Here is a 12,650-nt window from a genome sequence, read left to right as displayed (position 1 = left end):
ACATTCTTTGCTTTTCTGGAAATTTCAAGACAAAGCAAATCCATTTTCCTTCCTAACTTACAATTGTTTGTCATACAGACACAAGATCAAACTAATGCTGTTGTTTGGATCCAAGAAGCTGTGCATTTCATGTGATTTCACATTTTTTCTCTTATGCTCAAATTCTGCAGAAGAAAGGTAAAAGCCCAACTCAGCCAGGCTTTCTGTATGTCATTAAACTTGTACACCACTTATGTGAATGCAAGGACTTGAAACAGAGTAGGTTCTCTTCTAAAGTCTTCTGGCATGTGGAAGGCAAACCTTGAAAATGAAGTTGAAAACCATTCACAGTTGTTCTACTCTTGTCCCTCTCCCCCAAGCTTTATTGTGAGTCATAGTTATTATTAAGGAAATTGGGGGGAAGATCTGCTGATGAAGAGCTTAGAGAATTCCTGTTTGAGAGCAGCTCTCCCTACAAGGCGTTTATGTTAATAGTTTCCTTGTTTACAGTTACAGACCTGATGCAAAGTGTATAGCAACTGATGGCAGCAGTCTTTTGGTCATAATTAGGTTTTGCATTTCTAATGTGTACAGGCTGTGAGGAAAGCTTTCATGTTCATCTATGCTGTGAGAGAGGTCAGCAGAATTTGCAGAAGTTTAGATGTTCTGTCAGTCAGCCCTTGAAATAATAACTCACGAAAAGCAGGACTGCCAGGTTCTGAATTTGGTGCTACTTTGGTCAGGTGCCACCAATGTAATCTTAAGGAAAACTCCCCAGAGTTAAGTTCAGATGCAGTATATGGAGATCAGGTTTGTTTTCTATTTTAATATCTTCCACAAATTTTGCATGACAGGTACATTTACAGGCCTCCATAAATAATAACAATTCCCACTGCTGATGTGCAGCCGGAAGGCTGATAAAGTCAGGAAGAGGAGCATACAATGGCTCCTCTTTGTCTCTGACCCCATTTAAGAGATGTTTCTCCTTTCTTTCCTTTTTTAGCATTTCAGCTCTGACAGGTGCAGATTTGCCAAGAGGAATGTTAATTGCCTATTTACTGCATCCCAGCTTGTTCAATTTACTCACAGATCATTTCCTATTCAGAGCCCAGCAGCAGATTCATTTTCTCTCTCTCCTATTAATCTCTTTACTATCTGGGCAAATGCCATAGGAGCAACACTCCTGCCTCCTGAAAAGCCACCATCTTTGCACATTAAAAAAAAAAACACAAAACCAACCAAAACCCCAGTTCTGAATCCCAGAAAGGGCAAGGTCACATACCTGAGAACATGCAATTGCATGAAGCCAGCCAAATATGAATGTGAGCCATGTAGGATAAATCCACATTAAAGATCATTAGAAAACTGGGTGGATTTGAAGAAAGGGCTTTGCTGATGAGCATTTCTGTAAGCCTAAGACAGGCTCTTACTTTTCTTCCTCCTTGTGAGATAGCTTCTGAATTCTCATCTCCTATTTAAGTAATATAGTGGCACTTGTTAGCATTTGATTGATTTCAGTGTAGCCTTGCAATAACTTGTTCCAGTTCATTCTTGCTGGTACAGAAAGAGGAAAAGCCAACTTGAAAACAGCTGTGAGTGTGTGGCAGAGTTTAAATGCCCAGGGAGCTGTGCCCAGGGAGGAAAGAAGGTAATGCCATGGGCTGTTATGCCTATGCGGGTTCCAGCCCGAGGTCATTTAGCTATTTGTTTCCACTAAATAATCCAGCTCCTTACGTATGTCTTTGGTTTCTGCTTTGACTCTTAGCAATATCTCAAAGGAGTTTTTTTTCATTTGCTCAGCAAAGCAACAGAGCAAAGGAGGTTAGATTGTGAGCTGCTAACCTGGGCAGTGGTGTAAGAAATCTTCTAAATCATCTGCTCAAAGCATCTCCTCTGCTTTGAGGAAGGGGAGTAATTATCCTAGTTCATCTGCACCACTCCACCTTCTGCAACAGTGAAGCAATTGTAAGGAGCTCCTCCCTCCGGAAAAGGTTTATTTTGGTCTTTCTGCTGCTGTAGTCAAAAGAAAGAGACCTGATTTCTCACCTGTGCTTGAAGAGTGGACTTCATTTGTGCATTGAGAGAGAGAAAGTGAAAATGTTTAATGAAAGCCATGTGTCTTTTTTTTAGTCCTGGTTTGGGAGGTAACACATGTGTAAGGATCTTATGAACTTTAAGATGGTGAATTCACGCTGTACCAAATACTCAGCTGGTATGATCTGGCTAAACACCATTTTGCTACAACATTTACTGCTTTTGCTTTGACCTACTCCATGTCATTGATGGATTTCTACTTCTTGGTGACAACTAGCTGTAGGAGTTAATAGGTGGGAAAAGTTAATGAAATTCATCAAAGGTACTAAAGACATGTTTCTTTCTGTTAACCTAAAAATAACTAGGCTTTTCAAACACTAACCAAACAGGTGCAAATTACAACATCTGGCATGTTTGCTGAGTAGGAGCCAAAAAGAATCAAACAAGAAGTTCTGATGGAAAAAGTGGGAGTGTTTGTATAATGAGGCTAACTCTGCCCACTACTTGGAAGCTACAAAGAAAAACAAACCATAAAAGATGCTGTCTTTAAAAAAGACTGTTATCTTGTGGTTTGCTTATGTAATATACCCAGGTGACCTAAATTAAGAACCCTTACGTACTTTCTTGAAGAAATTTTTCTGAAGTGGGACCTTGATGTCCATTTAAAAATTCTTATTTGCATATACAAATTTATTGTAGATCTCTTTCCCCGTGCTGCAATAGCTTTGTAGAGACAGGACCCAAAGTGCTGTAGGATCACAGCTTGCGTTTATTGCACTGCCTGCATTTCTCACAGATGGGGCTGTTATGTTCCAGGAATGGTGCTGAGATAAAATACGACCATGAATTGGTTCTAGAATTAGATTGATTCTTTGCTTCTTTTTTTCAGTAAGGCTAGTAATATTCAATGTGGACTAAGGACTAGTGACTAACGGGAAGCAAAAGGGATTGAAAATAGAACATCTCGGTATGAAGTGGGCAAGTCTGTTGGTAGCTCTCAACTGACTTTTCCAAAGCAATGATGTTCTTTAGTTCCTTAAATTATTAGACACTAGTGAAAAACACTTTGTTCTGAAGATACTCCAAGAAAAGTATGTATTTACTTAACTGATTATCAGAGTATTTCCATTTAATTCCTTTCTCTGTGGTTAGACTTTATTAGATATTACTGTACTTCCTCAGAAGATGTACTACTTTCACTCAACCCTCCAACCATGACTGCTCTTGAAATTGTGCAAGGAAGACCAAAAAATTTCCTTATGGCATGCGGGAACTGCAGCTGGGCAGTGTATTCAGTAATTTGGACAGAACCACTTTGCAATCTTACACCTATTCACCTCTGTCAACTTGCACAAAACCAGTTCTGCTGTATTCAAAATTCTAATGTGGGGCTGTGGTCAGCGGGGGATCTAGCAGTTATGAAAAGATTTCATCTGGACAGAGTTCTTTGAATAGGTCAGGTTTGAGTCGACTATTCCGTAAAACCAGGAATAGCTACACTGTGAGGCACCAGGGCAAAACAGATATGAGAGGAATCAGACCCACAAGGTTGATGCCTTATAGCAAGAAGATTAATCTGATTAGGTCTTGGCATTGTGTGATTGCTTTGGGCCCAGCAGGCCTCTCTATAACCTTTTCACAAACACAACATTTCTGATCAACTTGTCAAAGTGTTGCAAAAATGTTATTAGCTCTGGATCTTTGTTGTCAGGGTCAGGAAGGTCTGCTCCCTTCTGCTCTTGTTTTTGTGCTAGGAATGCAGTTTCCATTCAGCGCTCACAAGGTACGCTTTTTTCTGCTGTTTTTGTATCTGTTTGTCTGGAGTGGAAAAGCTCGTATAAACCCTGACACACGCAAACTAGCAATACCTGCTTTTATCTTGTATATACAGAATCACTTCTGGCTTCTGCAACTTCCCTCTGTGCTGTGGTTTGTTTTTAACCTTGTTTCTTCACACATGGCTACCTTATGGTGGGCTGCAGCCGGTATACCTGGCAGGTAGTGTCGCAGAACTAATGAAGTTAGTGTTTCAGCTGCACTTGGTCCTCAGAATATAATAGCATTAAGTTATGTTCGGTATAAGGTGAGTCGTCATTGTAAGTGGGTTGCGAAAAGAAATGTGATTAAATGGTGGAGAGCTCAGTATCAAAATCTTCACGCTGGAAACTTCATTTGGTTTGGAATGTCTAGGACAAAAGTGGATCCATAATGCGCTATATGTTGTATTAATTTAGTAATACTTTCACATCCCCACACCACCACCTCTTGGTTTTCATCTGAGTGAAGTCCACTGATATCCCACCCGAGACCAAATGTTTCATATAAGGCATAATGGCAACTACTGGACTAAACTTTGCCCATTTTAGCAAGCTGTCAGGTGCACAAAATGCACAGCTTTCTCAAATGGAGGTACTACTTTGGCAAAAATGCCACAAATGTCATGTCACCTGAGGTAGCTACCCTGCAGTTAAATAAGCCTTTCTGCTTTTATTTATAGCTAAGGATGTAGTTCTAGTATCGACCATCGGATCCAGAATGAGAACAATGGAGTAAAATCATAACTACTTGATCAGATGAGGTGTAATGGTCTCGAAAATCTGTATGATCAGGAATGCTGATTATGGGTGTCTCGAATGATGTACGTCAGTGACAGCAAATCACTCAAATCCTTGTAAGGTGTTCCACTGGCCAAATTCTGCTGTGCTGCTTTGCTGTGTGAGGAATCTTATTGATTTGAGGGTGATAGCAGTGGTAGCTGCGCTCAGAATCAGTAGCACTTTTCCACAAAAGTGCTTCCATTGAAATAAATGGAACTATTTGTGGAACAAGAGATGAGCTGCTGTTAAGTGGAGTCAGTTGGAATTTTTTTTTTGTTAAAATGGGTCAGGAAATTGTTGATTCCATTAAATCCATTTTACTTTATTTTCTTTTGGGGTTGGGGTTTTTTGGGTTTTGTTTGGGGCTTTTTGTTTGTTTTCAGACAAGGGGATCAATGTCAAAACTTTTTTTTTCCCTACAGGATAAAATGTATACAAAAGTTGAAACTCTGTATTTGTCAAGCTAACTCTTGTTTTGACTTGGTATATTTGAAAGTGGGTTTGAGATGCACAGAACTTGTATCCCCCTTCTGCAGCCACTTAGTGTTTATTTGCTGTAACAAACTGGAGTTTCATTTATTTTCACTTGTTTTGTAAAGGTGTTTGGTTTGTGCTGAAATTAGAAACAAAGAAGCAGGAAGGACAGATACACGTGTAGCATGGTTAGAAAGTGGGTGGAAATCACACATTTCCTGGATTTTGGTTTTAGTGCTCCTTGTCATTTGCTTCCATCTCTCCAGCTCTTGTTTTTATGTTGTTTCCGATGATTGATTTTTTTTTTTCTTTTTTTTCTTGTTTACTTGGCTTTTGGTCATCATGCTAGCATTTTTCTTGAGCTGTTGGCTGCTGAGCTATGGCAGGTGTAAGTGAGGAGTCTAATTCAATGTGCTTAAAGCACCATCACTGATAGGGAAATTAGGGCCCTTGGTAAATTGACAGCAATATTGAAAAATAAAAGAATAACAGTGAGCTCTTTACTAGCGTCTGTGTCTTCCACTCCAGTCCCCCAAGTCGCGTCAGCGGTGAAGTGCTTAAAGCGGGGGAAGGCTGGGCAGAAGTGCCGACCTAGCGCTGTGTAGCTGTTAGCAGCAGCCCACCTCTTGGGCCTCTGCGTTCATCCCGGAGCGTTCAGGCACGCAGGCGACTTCCACGGAAGACTGAAAACACTATTTGCAAAGATCTAACATGTAAAAAGTCTTTTTTTGTTTTGACACAGAAGTGATCTCTGCCCAGCTGGTTTTTGCCTTTGAGAGAACTAGGCTTTGATTTTTCTCTTATCGCACTATTAGATAATACGTTCTTGGGAGGAGGGACTTTGTTTTTCTGTATGAGCAATTCCTGGTTCAGCGGGGGGCTCCTTGATCAGCATCCCTTCTCTGCTACCGCAGTTCAACAGCAGGAGAAATAATAGCATTAAGTTTTCAAGTCATGTTTTCAGAAGCACCAAGGAGCTTGATGTGTAGCATTCTTTGTAGGACTGGCAGAATTAGTTGTAAAAGTATCTCTATCTAGGGTGGTATTCTTGGCAGCTAATGTCAGCCATAGGAAAGTTAGATTACTCTCTACAAGCAAGTTCGCGGGTTCCCTCTACAGACAATGGACAGAAATTGGCATCTCCGACACACATGTTAAGATATGGGTTCTCTTGTACAGATTTCTGAAGATGAATGACTTGCTCTCTGGAGATGCAGAAGTGAGGGTATATGCCTAAATTTGAGGTAGCCACAGTTTGCTAAAATGAGGCAAGATAAAAGCCACCTCTACTAACATTCCACCCCCCACCCCCCCCCACCCCCCAAAAAAAAAAAACCCCACACCAAAAAAACCCCCACACCAAAACCCAAAACAAAACAACAAACCCTAAAATAGCACTTGGGCATCTGCAGGGTTTTCAGTACATTCTAGGACTTAACGGTCATTGATTCAAGACAAATTAATGTACTTAAAAACTTTTGAAAATTCCGTTAGTGACTGTCTGTGTCTCTAATTGTCTAAATACAGTAAAAAAAAAAAAAAAGAAAAAATCTGCCTCATGAAAGCCTAAGCTGTAAGATAGGCACTCAAGAGCTTAAGCATGGGAATTTCAAAAGTGTTTATGTGATTTGATAGTTTAAAGCCTGCTAAAAATCAGCAGGGCATATATTTTTAAATGCCCATCGGCTTTTGAAAAATGAACTTATTGGTCATAATGCAACCACTAGTCTTCAAAAAATGTATCTGTTATCCAGTCCTGCGGTATAACAGCTAGCAAATGTATGTGATTACAAAGAAAATCTGAAACACTTTGCTACTCATTATATTCCCATATGTTTCTAACAGTGTTGGGTGAAATCCCCCAACTCCTTTTCACTATACCACTAGAACCAGTAACGCTGAATCATTTAAATTTTTCTCCCCAAGAATGATTCATCTGTCCAGACTATGAGACTAAATAAGCAATATAAATCCCTATTCCCTGGAAAAAGAAATGAAGTCTATACCTTTCAAATAACTTTATATCCTTCAGCACCGGTAATAAATATTCTCCTTTTTCTATGAAGTACTCTCTTCAGTGTCTGTAGCCCTGAATTATTTGTCTCATATATGGAGTATCTCTGGATATGCAAATTAAAAGCAAGTTTAAGTGTTGTCTTTCCCTCTTTCTGTCTTTCTGGTGTGTTTGGCTGTCTAAATACTTTTTATTTACACCAGGCTTACAGTAATGAAGTGTTGTAGTTGTTGTGGTGTTCTTTTTAATTGAAGCATTAAACCTCCCCATTATTCAAGAATATTGTGTCAGGCTGTCGTGGTTTAACCCCAGATGGCAACTAAGCACCACACAGCAGCTTGCTCACTCCCCCCCAGTGGGGTGGGGGAGAGAATCAGAAGGGTCAAAGTTAGAAAACTCGTGGGTTGAGATAAAGACAGTTTAACAGGTAAGGCAAAAGCCGCGCATGCAAGCAAAGCAAAACAAGGAATTCATTCGCTGCTTCCCATGGGCAGGCAGGTGTTCAGCCATCCCCAGCAAAGCAGGGCTCCATCACGCGTACCGGTGACTTGGGAAGACAAACGCCACCGCTCCGAACGTCCCCCCCTTCCTCCTCCTTCCCCCAGCTCCGTGTGCTGAGCTCGACGCCATAGGGTGTGGGACATCCCTGGGTCAGTCGCGGTCCTGTCCCCCCCAGCTCCTTGGGCCCCCCAGCCCGCTCGCTGCTGGGGTGAGAGGCAGAAAAGGCCTTGATGCTGTGTAAGCACAGCTCAGCAGAAACGAAAATGTCTCTCTGTTACCAACACTGTTTTCAGCACAAATCCAAACCACAGCCCCATACCAGCTACTATGAAGAAAATTAACTCTATCCCAGCCAAAACCAGCACACAGGTAAAATTTTCAGCTGTTGTAAATCAATGTCCAATTCCAAGGACCTACAGAAAGAGTTATATATAACTTATAGCCTATATTTAAATGTTATAGAAGGCTTCAGTAGCACATAAAGATCTATAATATGCTGAGGGCTTTGTATTTTTAGTTCTAGCTGCCTGAAATTTTTATTGAAAACTTTGTCATCAGGAAGTGGCTTTTTCATTTACATAGAAATTCATGCAGGAAAGGGCCTTTTAAAAATTAAATTAATTTTTTTCCATTACAATTCCCGAAAATAACTTTTTGTGGAAAGAAGCATTCATGTTCATTTCTATCTAACGTTGTAAAACCCAAATAACTAGTTTTCTAGGTAAATAGCCCTTTATTGTTGAGATTAAATAAGAACTTTACAGTATTTTGCAAGCCACTGGAGGAAAGGTACCTTTGGGGTGACATTGCAGTGTTTTAACAACATAATGCTCCCACACAACAGCTGAATAAAGGAGGTGAAGAATACAGTGGCAGAAATTGCATAGGGGAATTTTACCCTGAAAGAGCTGAACTAAAATTGATCCAAGACAACAAGATGAATAGCCTGATGCAAACAAGTAGTGCTATGGGATCTTTAATGACCTCATATGACCAAGATCATAGCCCAGATTTGTTGCCTGAAGCTTTATGGTCCATCAAACCATAAAATCATGCTTGGTAATTGATATAGTGCTGACTCAAAAGTAGAATTGCCACTGACAGGTTCACCCATACTGCTTCCTACAGCCTCAGGCTTTCTTGGGAGTAGTGCTGATCTGATACGATTTCTTTGGATTTTAAGATGCAAGGGCAAAAAAAGGCAAATTATTTTTTTTGTCTCTAGTCCAGAAGGTACCCCAAAGAATGTACTGGTTTGCTTCACAAGGAAAGAAAAAGCTGCACCTCAAAGACTGTCAGCCTCTGTCAGTGCTCCTGGGAACTCTGAATCAGCAACCAAACCACAGTAATTCAGTCTGACCACTGCTTACCCGCAGTACTGCAATAAGCCATTTCCTTCATCCTGAAACAAAGGGGAATAGAATTCTCAATCCATTAAAAACTGGTAACGTTTTAAAATCAGATTTAAACATTCTTTTCTTTTATTTTTAAAGAGTCAGGAAGCCTTCTAAAATTTTAAAAAATCAAAACTAAAAAAAAAAAAAAAATTCCCAGACTTTATTACTTAACATTGGCTCAGGGACTGAGATGCAATGCATATTTCTACACACAATGTATAGGCAATTTTCACATCTTCCAACTTCCACAGCACTATCTCAGTGAAGACAAAACAACAAAAGGAAGACATAAATCTTATTAGCCGTCTACCCGTTTTTCGTTATTGCACTCACACACACATACACTGCTTACTACTGAAACGCGAGAGCTCCACAGCCCGCAGGAAGCGTGCTTATTAACCTTGTAGCCAGTTTTCTCTTTTTTGCCATGTTCTTGTCTTAACTCTCAAGCAAAATACATTATCTTCGTTTACTGAATATTGCCTCAGCTTGTGTTCTTGACTTTGTGAACAATAATGAAGTAGTACATTCAACATATTCATGTTTGTGATATACATCAAAAGGCCCCAAAGGAAAGAAATTAAATGTGTGAGTGCTTGCGCATAACTCCAGCGTACTTGCTGCATGAAATGCTGATAGGCTCTGATAGTGCTTTAATAGTTGTTGATGAGGTTCCCGCAGAGTGGGGAAACCAAAAGTTGAAGTGTCAGGGTGTTTAATTTTGTTGGAACACACAGGACTGGACTGCTGGGCCAGAGAGAATATTCTGGTACATCTTTGGTCTTTCAGTCAATGGCTTTGCTGGGAGTAAAGACTTTGACTATTGCTGGATCCTGTCTCTGTATTCTGCTTCCTAGGAGAGAGATTTGCAGTGGGAAAGTAATGAAATAAACTCCTCTACGTTCTGGGTCTAATTCCGAGCTCTGGCACTGGTGTGTCGTACAGCTTGCGTTGCCTCTCCATGCCTCTTGTTCTGCCTATAAAATAGGTTAAAAAAACCCCAAACTTCTGCTGCAGAACACTTTGAGCTCTATAGGACTATGAATTTTTATTTTGCTTATCTTGCCATTATTTGGAAAGATTTTAACTCTCAATCACAGTACAAAGTCAAGATCTCCTGTCATTTTTATATGGTGGTCGTGAGCACTAGATTAGACGTGTGTTTGCACTACCAGCCTCTGAGCAGGCCTGCGCTGATATTTGTCAAACTATAGTGAGAAGAGATTTTCAGCTTATCAGCATGCTGGGAACATTACATGGAAGTTCTGAAGGTTTTTCTCTAAAATGGAAAATGTAATTATCACTTACCTGTGTGTTATAGGGAGGAAGGTAAACTCCACCAGGGATTCAGCAGCCATTTGGAGCAGGTAGCAGGAGGAGGACATACTGATGACAGTTGTACAAAAAGCACGTGACAGAAGGGGATTTTGCTGCACCTCCCAAATGTTCTTTGTTACCTTTTGCTGCTTACAATTTGATGAACCTCTATCATGGCCACTCTCGTTATAGCAGAGCTTGTCAGATGCTTGAAGCAGAGCCTTGAACGAGATCTGTGCTGCTCACTTATGTAATACCAAATATGCTTGCACAGTAAGAAAGCCTATTAAATATTTAAACCCTGTCCTTTCCTCAAAAGCAGAACAGCAGAGATGATTTTCCATGGAATTTAACATTAAACTCTGGCAATTTGTACAGCTGTGCATATAAATAGTTTGCACATCATCTCCAGAGGCTAAGGTCATTGTGCCTCATACATTTCAATACTCTAAGTTACATAGCAACAACCTTCCCATTTCTGTTTCCATGTTATTTATCGAAAGGGACTTAAAAATTGGGATGAAGCGCCATTGGGTTTTGAGAGATGAATGAATGGAAGTTGATTGTAATATTTTTCCTTAATCGCTTAATTTTTGTCTCTTCATAGAACGAGAAAGATAATAACAGTCCATCAGCAACGAGGACTGGGTGGCATAAAGCTTTTTCAAGGAAAGAAATCAGAAGACAACTGCCTGATTTCACTTAATGCAATTTGTTCCATGCCTGATCTGCAGACCCCTGGTTCATTACATTATACAAACCTAAACCTGTTTTCCAAGAAGGAAAAGATTCTTATTTGCAATTAGAATTACCCAATTACACACCACTCGTGAAAACACCATGCGTATTTAGCTCCAACAGATGAAAGCTGACTTTTTAAATGCCAGAGATATACTTCAAATAATAAACACTTAGGAGTTAGTATCGTGAAAGGAGTTTGTACAAACAAAACACAAGTATCTCAGGATTAGTTCTCACTCCCTGTGCTTAAACAACTCTAATGTTATTAAATTCAGTGCAGATTCTCTAGGGCAGAATTTCATTTGGTGACGGTCTGCTGAAAAATAAAGACTAGGTGGTTGGTTAACTCCAATGGATTGAGGAGATCTGATCCCTTGCTACTGAGCAGGGATTGAGCTGGGGAAGATGAGTTCCTCTCTCTGCTGCGTGCTGCATCCTTTGTACGGTCCTACCATGAGTGGGCTTCGAAGTGTTACAGAATAATGCCTGCCTCTTCTCGGTTGGCATCTACAATCTACTTTGGCTGTATTTCAAGTAGAAATTATATATTGAACAGTACTTTTTTCCATATTGTTAAACTTCTCCCGCATTCATTTTACGTGGAGCTAATATTTGCTTATTTCAATCTTGTGCATTTTATGTACTTATTTATCATTTGGGTAGAAGTACGCTAATTGACTCACTGGTAATTCAAATGCCTCCTGCTGTGGATGCATCAGAGGGAATTGGTTGTTTTTGCTGGCTCTCCAACTTGTTAAATGAGAAGCTATTCAATTATAGGTAATATACTTTTATTGCTAATAAGATATTCTGGTATCAACAACATCCCCAATTCTGAAATTAAATTTGCAGGAACTATAAGAAACTTGAAACTGCTTGGCAAAAAGGCTTCAAAAATTAGCCTTACATATGAATACTTGAATCAACACCAGCTTCAGAGAAGTGAAAAGTAAATCAAAATTCTTATCAGAGTTACCTTAATACTTACTTACTCTCACTTGTGATTGTTTCAAAAGGGAAACTGTAGGAAGGTGAACTTCTGCAGGTGTATCAGGCTAAAAAAGTTATTCTTAATGCAAGTGATCAAACAGGATATCTAAAACATAGTTAATACTGCTCTTTATTACCTAATTTGCCAATTAGATTATTTTTTATGCATCAGTTCACAAGCTTATTTTGAGCTCTGGTATTAGCTTGCTTAAGTTATTGAAGAACATTTCCAATAAATAAATGCCAGTTTTCTTGTTATTAATTTGTAGAAGCAACAGTACCTGGAAGCCCAAATGGAGTCATGGCACTGTACATAAAGGTCTTATGTAGCTCTCCCGGACTGAAGAGAAATAGCAATGACAAAAGATGGCAGGAAAAATATATAGTTATTGTTATTCCCACTTTATGTGGGGAATGAAAAATCTATGGCAAAATTAAAACTTAATCTGATGAGCTCTACGCCCTAAACATGAGGTCAGTCTCCATCCTCACTCATTTCTTGTTTTCCAAGTCTTTCATGTTGTTTTCCTTCTTTGTACTACTAATGTCTGAGGGGTTTTTGTGTAAGCTACACTACTAGAGCCAAATCCAGAGCCTGTGAACTTC

This window comes from Pelecanus crispus, chromosome 21, assembly GCF_030463565.1.
Source record: "Pelecanus crispus isolate bPelCri1 chromosome 21, bPelCri1.pri, whole genome shotgun sequence".
Taxonomy (NCBI): domain Eukaryota; kingdom Metazoa; phylum Chordata; class Aves; order Pelecaniformes; family Pelecanidae; genus Pelecanus; species Pelecanus crispus.
Note: the sequence above shows the minus strand (reverse complement) of the source record.